Below are 7,768 nucleotides of genomic sequence, written 5' to 3'. Positions count from 1 at the left end.
TCCATTTTCCTGGTTCTGCAGTTTCTTTACTCTTAGAAATAGGTAGCCAAAACAGTTTCAAAGAATGATGTATCTTTGGTTTATTTCTTTCTAAATGTTGTAAAATCACTCCCTAATTAGAAAATAGACTTATTTTTCATGGATTCTTAAGGAATCCCTTTGTATATCTTTTCCTTTGCAGAGAACTCTTTGCTACTACAGACTTATTCCTTGTGGTTTTATTTTTGAGTGATTATATGGGGATAAGGGAGTCTTTTTGAAGAATTTACTTCTGAGTTCTTAATGTAAATACACCATTGCAAGAATGGCTTTAGGAAGAGTTCTGAAGCTAAATAAATCTTAGTAACTTGGGAGCAAAATGGCAGGACTTTATCTCCCAAAAGAAATCCTTAAGGCATCATAATTGGAGCTCAGTGTACTTGGAACCAGACAGCTTGCCCTTGGCCTTGAAGGCCAGCAAACTGATCTCCAAACATCACAGCCTCAGACAGTCTCACAGTCAAAGAGGAAAATAACTGAGGAAAACTCTGGAAAGGCACTAGTTTCTGTTTATGTTTGTTCCTTTGTCTATCTGGTAATAAAAAGACTTTTTACATTTTTCCATAGTACTTGGAGTGGTTTTTTTAAAACCATAATATTTATCCTTTCTCCATATACATATCAGATAAGTCTTATAAAGAGGACTATAGAGGATCAGTGTAATATTTTATGTAGCCCAATATTTTGCTTTTAGGTGGTGACATTAAGCTGTTACCATAGGAGAGTGTGACAGCTACCCTCACTGATACAATTCTCCAAAGCAAAACGGGTGCATCAGAAACATGTGATTCTTGTTTAGCTTCACATATAATTATGTGAAGTTGAAGTTTGAAGCATGGAGTTAAACAATAGCTGAAATAAATGAAAAATAAACCATTTCCTGTTTTCATGAGATTATCTGAAATGGCTAGTTTTACCTTTCAACTACTTATCTCAGGATATGTGCTTATTCTGAAATTTTGCATTTGGTAATTAAGCATAAATATTTTCTGTGGCTAAGAGGACATATGATTTATGGCCCTAAAATAATAAATATGATGGAAAATAGGTTTATAAGTTAATATAAAAGAAGTTTAAAACATGTAAATTCATCCCTAAATTAGAGATTCTCATCCTTGGCTGCACACTGGAATCACATGAGGAATTTTTAAGAATCATTGATGTTTTGGTCCCACCACAGGCTGACTTATGTTGTGTGTGCCCAGTCTATCAGGATTTTTAAAAACTGGTGTACGTAAAACTGTTTGACAGACGGGAATATATTAGAATTGATTGACTTTATCCAGGTGTTACATAAATTCAAGTTAAACAATATCAGATCAAGTATAGTCATCAGTCGGTCAGAAGCAGCATGGTATCTAACCCTGGTTCTTTACTTAAATTTAATTAGGGATTGTGTGCTTTATTTAATGGCTATCATACCCTCTAGACTATAAACTTCCTGAGGTCAAGGAACATTCCCATGTTATTTTCTCTGGTATATCCTCAAGGCTTTATTCAGTGAGGAGCATATGGTTGGCCCTCAAATATTACAGAATGAATAGAGAAATACTTAAAAAGAAACATGTATAAATACGCTTTGGAAAGCATCAGATCAAGCAAATGTTCTGCCAATATTTCTTTTATGGGCCTAATTTACCTTTAATTCTTTAAATTCAAAGGTTAAGAAAATGTGCTAAGCTACCAATTTTTCACATTTCAGTGTCATGTAAAAATATGAGGTTCATAAGGGCAAAGACTGCTTTGTTCATTGCTCTGTGTTCTATGTCCCCAGTAGTAAGATAGCAAATATTTGTAAAAATAGAAGATTATGCATTTTTAACTGCATTCCAAGGAGATTGGGACTCTTTAGATTTGCCCCAAGTTTTGGGGATGGGAGTGGTGTATAAAGGAAAGAGAGAGACTAAGCAGTTGGGCTACACCGTCCATGGTCACTTCAATTAGAGCAACTTTTATTCCTTAGGTTTTCTCATTTTATTTTTATAAAAGCTTGAGTCACTAATGCACTATTTCACAGGAACATTTCCTTAAAATATGATGTCCCTAAAGGTTTATTTTAAAGAGCAAAACAAACATTTTAACCTTGTAATTATAGTGTAACACATATATGAAAGTGTTGGAAACATATTTACTGTATTTATAACACTAAACAAATATGCACATAAACACCAAGTTCAACACGTAGAAGACTGCCAGCATCCCAGAAGCCTCTTTCACGTTCCCACTCACATACTTCCACCTTCCCCTCAAAGAAACTACTATCCTGACCTCTAACCCCCTGGTTTTGCCTGCTCTAAAAAAACAAAAACAAAAACAAAACGAAACAAACAAACAAAAAACCTAGTGTGTGTTATTCTATTATATGAATATACCATGATTGATTTATTCATGTTGCTTCTGATGGATCATTCGTTTGGTTTGTAGTTTGGGCTACCGTGACTAATGTTGCTGCTTTAAATATTCTTGTACCTATTTTGATGTACTTGTGCATGCATTTCTGTTGGGTTCATAATGAAGAGGGAAAGTGCTGGTTATGGGATATAAATGGATTTAAATAAACAGCTTTATATGATGCTGCCAAACAATTTTCCAAAGTCATTATTTCAACTTACAGTCTCACCAGCAATATATGAGTGTTCCTTTTCCATTATTCCTTCTTCACACCAATACTTGGTATTTTCTTTCTCTTTAATTTTAGCCATCCTGTTGGATATATAGTGTAACTCATTATGTTTTTAATTTTCATTTCCTCAGCTACTGAAAAGTAGGCCATTTGGATATTTTCTTTTTGAAGCACCTTTCAATTTCTTGCTGATTATACTTTTGGATTGTCTGTTTGTTGTACTACTGGGATGTCTCTTTATTGTTTTTTGTGAGTTCATTGTATAATCTGATTATAAACCCTCCATTTATGATATGTATTATAAATGACTGCTCCCATCTGCAGTTTGCTTTTTCATTCTCCTAGTGGTGTCCTTTGATGAATAGAACTTCTTACATTTAATTTAAGCTGTTGATCAGTTCTTTCCTTTATGATTAGTTTCTTCGTGTGTGTATGTGTGTCTGTGTACGTTTCTGTACATGTGTAAGTTCTGTTTAAATAGTCTTTGTAGGGGAACCTGGCTGGCTCAGTCAGTTAAGCATCCAACTCTTGACTTTTGGCTCAAGTCATCATCTCAGGTTTGTGAGACTGAGCCCCAATTGGGGCTCTGAGCTGGGTGAGAAGCCTGCTTAAGATTCTCTTGCTCCCTCTCCCCCTCCTCCCTTGTGCTCACATGATTTCTCTTTCTCTCAAAAAAATAATAAATAAAAAAATAAATTCTCTTTCAATGCTGAGGTAATAAAGATATTATTATATTCTAGAGCAGCACTGTCCAATAGAACTTTTTACAATGATTAAAATGTTCTGTATCTGCACTGTCAAATACTATTTTTAAATGCTGTTGAGCACTTGCAATGTGGCTAGTGTGATTAAGGAACTGAATTTTAAGTTTTATTTAATTTTAATTAATTTAAATAGCTGGTTATAGCTACTTAAGCCACTGTGACAGAGCAACTTTACAAGTTATATTGCATTGTCTTTTACATTTTGATCTACAATCTAGCTGGCAATCATTTTGTGTATTTGTATGATGTGAGGTAAGGTTCAGGCTTAATATTTTTTCCCCTTATCCAATTGCCTAGAATAATACGTTAAAGTGATTACTTTCTTCACTTCTCTATAGTATCACTTTTATCATAAATTATCATATCATAATTAAGTATATAGACACTTGGGTTTGTCTTTGAGATCTTTATTCTCACCTATTTGCATATTTTGTGTTGAGTCCATATGATTTTAATTTATAGATTCATTAATATGTATAGTATTTGTAAGTTTTTCCTACTTAATTTTAAGAGCCTTTGTATTTCTACATAAATTTTAGAATCAGCTTGTCCAGTTATACACACACACAAAATTCTGTTGGTTTTTTTTTTCTTTTAAAGATTTTTTATTTATTTATTTGACAGAGAGAGAGGGAACACAAGCAGGGGGAGTGGAAGAGGAAGAAGCGGGTACCTCGCTGAGTAGGCAGCCCGATGCGGGGTTCGATCCCAGGACTCTGGGATCATGACCTGAGCTGAAGGCAGATGCTTAACGACTGAGTCACCCAGGCGCCCCTCTGTTGGGTTTTGGTTTGGATTTTATTGACTACTCTATAGGCCAGTTTGGGTGAGAACTGACATCTTTATACTATTGAGTTTTCTAAGAAGTGTCATACCCCCTATATGGTCTTTTCTTTTTTTTTAGTCAAATATGGTCAATTTTTCACATCTTTTATTGAATTTATTCATAGAGATTTAATATTTTTGATATTATTATAAATGTTTTCTCTATTTCATTTTCTGTTTGTGGTTGGTATAGAAATGCAATTGATTTTTGTTATATTTATCTTGTATTTGGCAATCTTGCTAAACTCATTTATTCTAATAATTTTTTTTAGATTCTCTTGTATATTCTATAAGCAGATCATAAGCAAATAATGACTGCTTTATTTCTTCCTTTTCTGAATATCAAACCTCTTCTTTTTTTTGCCCATCGCACTAGGTAGAGCTTCCAGTACATAGTTAGAGAGTAAAGAGACAGGAACATTTTTGTATTGTTCCTGATCTCAGGGAGAAAGCTTTTGGTGTTATACCATTTTGGATATGCCTTCTACTGCAATTTTTTTCTCTACTAGATATCTTCGAAGAAATTCTATGTCTTGTTTGCTAAGAGTTGTATATAGAATTTTATCAAATGCTCTTTTGTGTCTATTGAGATGATCAATTATGTTTTCTCCTTTTTTCTACTAATGATTACTAATGATTTACTACTAATGATTAATGATTTGACTTTTGAATATTAAGTCAAACTTTTATTTATGAAATACCCAATTTAGTCATGATATGTTATACTTTTTCTATATTAGTTAGCTAAAATTTTGTTTAGAGTTTTTTGCATCCATGCCTTTGAGCAAAATTGGCCTATATCAAGGTTATACTGACTTCACAGAAAGAAGGGAAGCATTTCTTCTTTTTCTGTTCTTTGGAAGTATTTGCATAAAATAGATGTTATTTCTTTTAAATTGTTGGTAAATTCATTAGTAAAGCTATCTGGGTCTGGAAATTTTGGGGGAGGAATAGAGAGGTTTAAAATGACAAATTAGATACACAAATTAAAGGAGATTAATAATTCAGAGATTCTATTCTTGGGTCAGTATCAGTAAGTTATCTTTTTGTTTTCTGGGAATCTGTCATTTCATCTAAATTTTCAAACTTAATGGCATAAATGTTTATGCTATTTTTTTAATTTTTGAAAGATTTTATTTATTTATTTGCCAGAAAGAGAGAGAGAGAGAGAGAGAGAACACAAGCTGGGGGAGCAGCAGGCAGAGGGAGAAGCAGGCTCTCTCCTGAGCAAGGAGCCCAATATGGGACTCAATCCCAGGACCCTGGGATCATGACATTTGTGGAAAGCAGATGCTTAACAAACTGAGCCACCCAGGCATCCCAGGGTTGGTTTTTTAAAAAATAAATTTGGTAAAACTCTAAGTAGAGTTACCAAGATAAAAAGAGAGGACTCAAATAGATAATATTATAAGTGAAATGGGAGACATTACAACTGACACCACAGAAATACAAAATATCATAAGCAACTACCATGGACAATTATATATTAACAAATTGAACAACATAGAAGAAATAGATAAATTCCTTTTGCATCCTGAAGAAGTAGAAATAGAAAAATCAGAACAGGCCAATAATGGGTAAAGAGATTGAATCAGTAATTGAAAACTCTCCAACAAAGAAAAGCCCAGGACCAGATGGCTTCACAGCTGAGTTTTACAAACATTTGAAGAATTAATGCTAATTTTCAAACTCTTCCAAAAATTGAAGAGGGAACACCTCCAAACTCATTTTATGAGGCCAGCAATACCCTGATACCAAAGCCAGGCAAGGACACTACAAGAAAACAAAATTTCAGACCAATGTATCCCTGTGAACATAGATGCAAAAATCCTGAAAAAAATACCAACAAATCAAATTCAATAGCATATTAAAAAGATCACACAGTATGATCAAGTGAGATCTATCCTTAGGTACAAAGAAGTTCAACATATACAGATCAGTAACTGTGAAATACCACATTAACAGTATAAAGAATAAAAATTACATGATCTCAATAGATGCAGAAAAAGCATTTGACAAAATTCAACATCCTTTTATGATAAAAACTTATAAAAGGTATAGAAGAAATGTACCTCCACAAATAAGACCATATATAACAAACCAACAGCTAATATCATTCTTAATAGGAAAAAGAACTAATTTTTAATTTATTTTTTTAATCAAACAAAAAAAATTAATAAAACAAACTGCTCATTCAAAAGTGATCAAGGAACAACTCAAAATACAGAGCAATGAATCTTGGAACACTGCATCAAAAACTAATGATGTATTTTATGCTGACTAACATAACACAATAAAATTTTTAAAAATACAGAAGAAGGATAAACATCTCATTGGCCAATAATTGTTTTAATTTTCTCACTATATGAAACTCAAACTTCATTTTGAGGAAAGGTTGAGTGTTACTTCAGTAGACAACAATACAGAAAGACTTTATCACCTACTAGTTTCCTTAGTCAATTACTTCTAGCTGTCTCCACTGGGATAGATGCATTTACAGAACTAGCTGTGCTTGAGCCTTCTTTTCAAGCAGCTTTGGCTCTGCAATGCACTTGGCAATTGTCTCCTTTTCCTGCTGTGTAGACATGGTCTGCACCACATGTTTCTCCACCCAGTTTATCATGTACCCTTGCTACTTTTGATGCACCATGTTCAGCACAGAGATATGATAGTCCAGGAAATTCTTCACCTCATTGTATACTCTATGTAGCTGTTCTGGTAAGTAAAACTCCAGTGTCATGGCAGTTTTATTCATCTAGACATCAAAAAGGTAATGGCACTTTTAAACAAGTGCCTACTGTGACTTCTCCATATCATTTGCCTCCAATCTGTTTGATGGAAGCCTATTTCACTTCTAGTAGAGCAACTTTTTGGTCATTGAGTTTATTAACAAATTCTCCAATAGAAGTACTAAATTTTTTTTTGAGGCACTGTATTTTTTAACTATATAGATTAGTAATCCTATTGTTCACATAGCAGAGAAGGCGTCTGCTGTAACCACATATATTTCTATGGGAAGAGATATAAGATAAGCCCAGTTCCAAGCACATTAAGGTCCTGTTACCCCAGTTTTGGGATGAAGTTAACTGGAAGAATTCCTTGGGGATCAGTCCCAAAAGAACTTTTCCTCCATATTCAGGAAGAGGTGGTATAGGGGCAAGACTTGTTTACCCTGTGTGAAAGATCCTTATTGCCTGCAATACCCCTGGACCAACGAGGGCTGGGTTTTTTAGACAGGGGGTGGCTGTAGAAAGTGCCATCTGGGACAGCATAGTCAGCAAAGGTCCATGCAGTAGTCAAGAACTAATTTTTTAGTTGTTTGTCAGTTATATCTGTCAATTCTACTTCTTAAAAATAACTTTATTGCTTTATTTGTATCTATCTAATTTTGAGTGCATTATTCATTTATTCTCACTTTTCAAGGTTAATATTTTTAACAACATCTAAAGCAATAACCCAGAAGTTTTGGCCTATAGGGATCTAAATTTTATTTTGCCTAACTAATCTCTTGCATATT

At 33.8% G+C, this 7,768-nt stretch overlaps 1 pseudogene across 1 annotated transcript; it reads right to left on the bottom strand.

Moving 5' to 3' along the window:
• Window positions 1-6,745: 6,745 nt before the first annotated feature.
• On the bottom strand, window positions 6,746-7,511 carry LOC308339535 (ATP synthase F(0) complex subunit B1, mitochondrial-like; annotated as a pseudogene). The gene has a single exon. The product of its transcript is annotated as an ATP synthase F(0) complex subunit B1, mitochondrial-like (transcript).
• Between the last annotated feature and the right edge of the window lie 257 nt (window positions 7,512-7,768).

This window comes from Martes martes (assembly GCF_963455335.1).
Source record: "Martes martes genome assembly, chromosome: 1".
Classification (NCBI taxonomy): Eukaryota; Metazoa; Chordata; class Mammalia; order Carnivora; family Mustelidae; genus Martes; species Martes martes.
The sequence above is the reverse complement of the archived record's forward strand: the minus strand, read 5'-3'. Positions and strand labels throughout refer to the sequence as shown.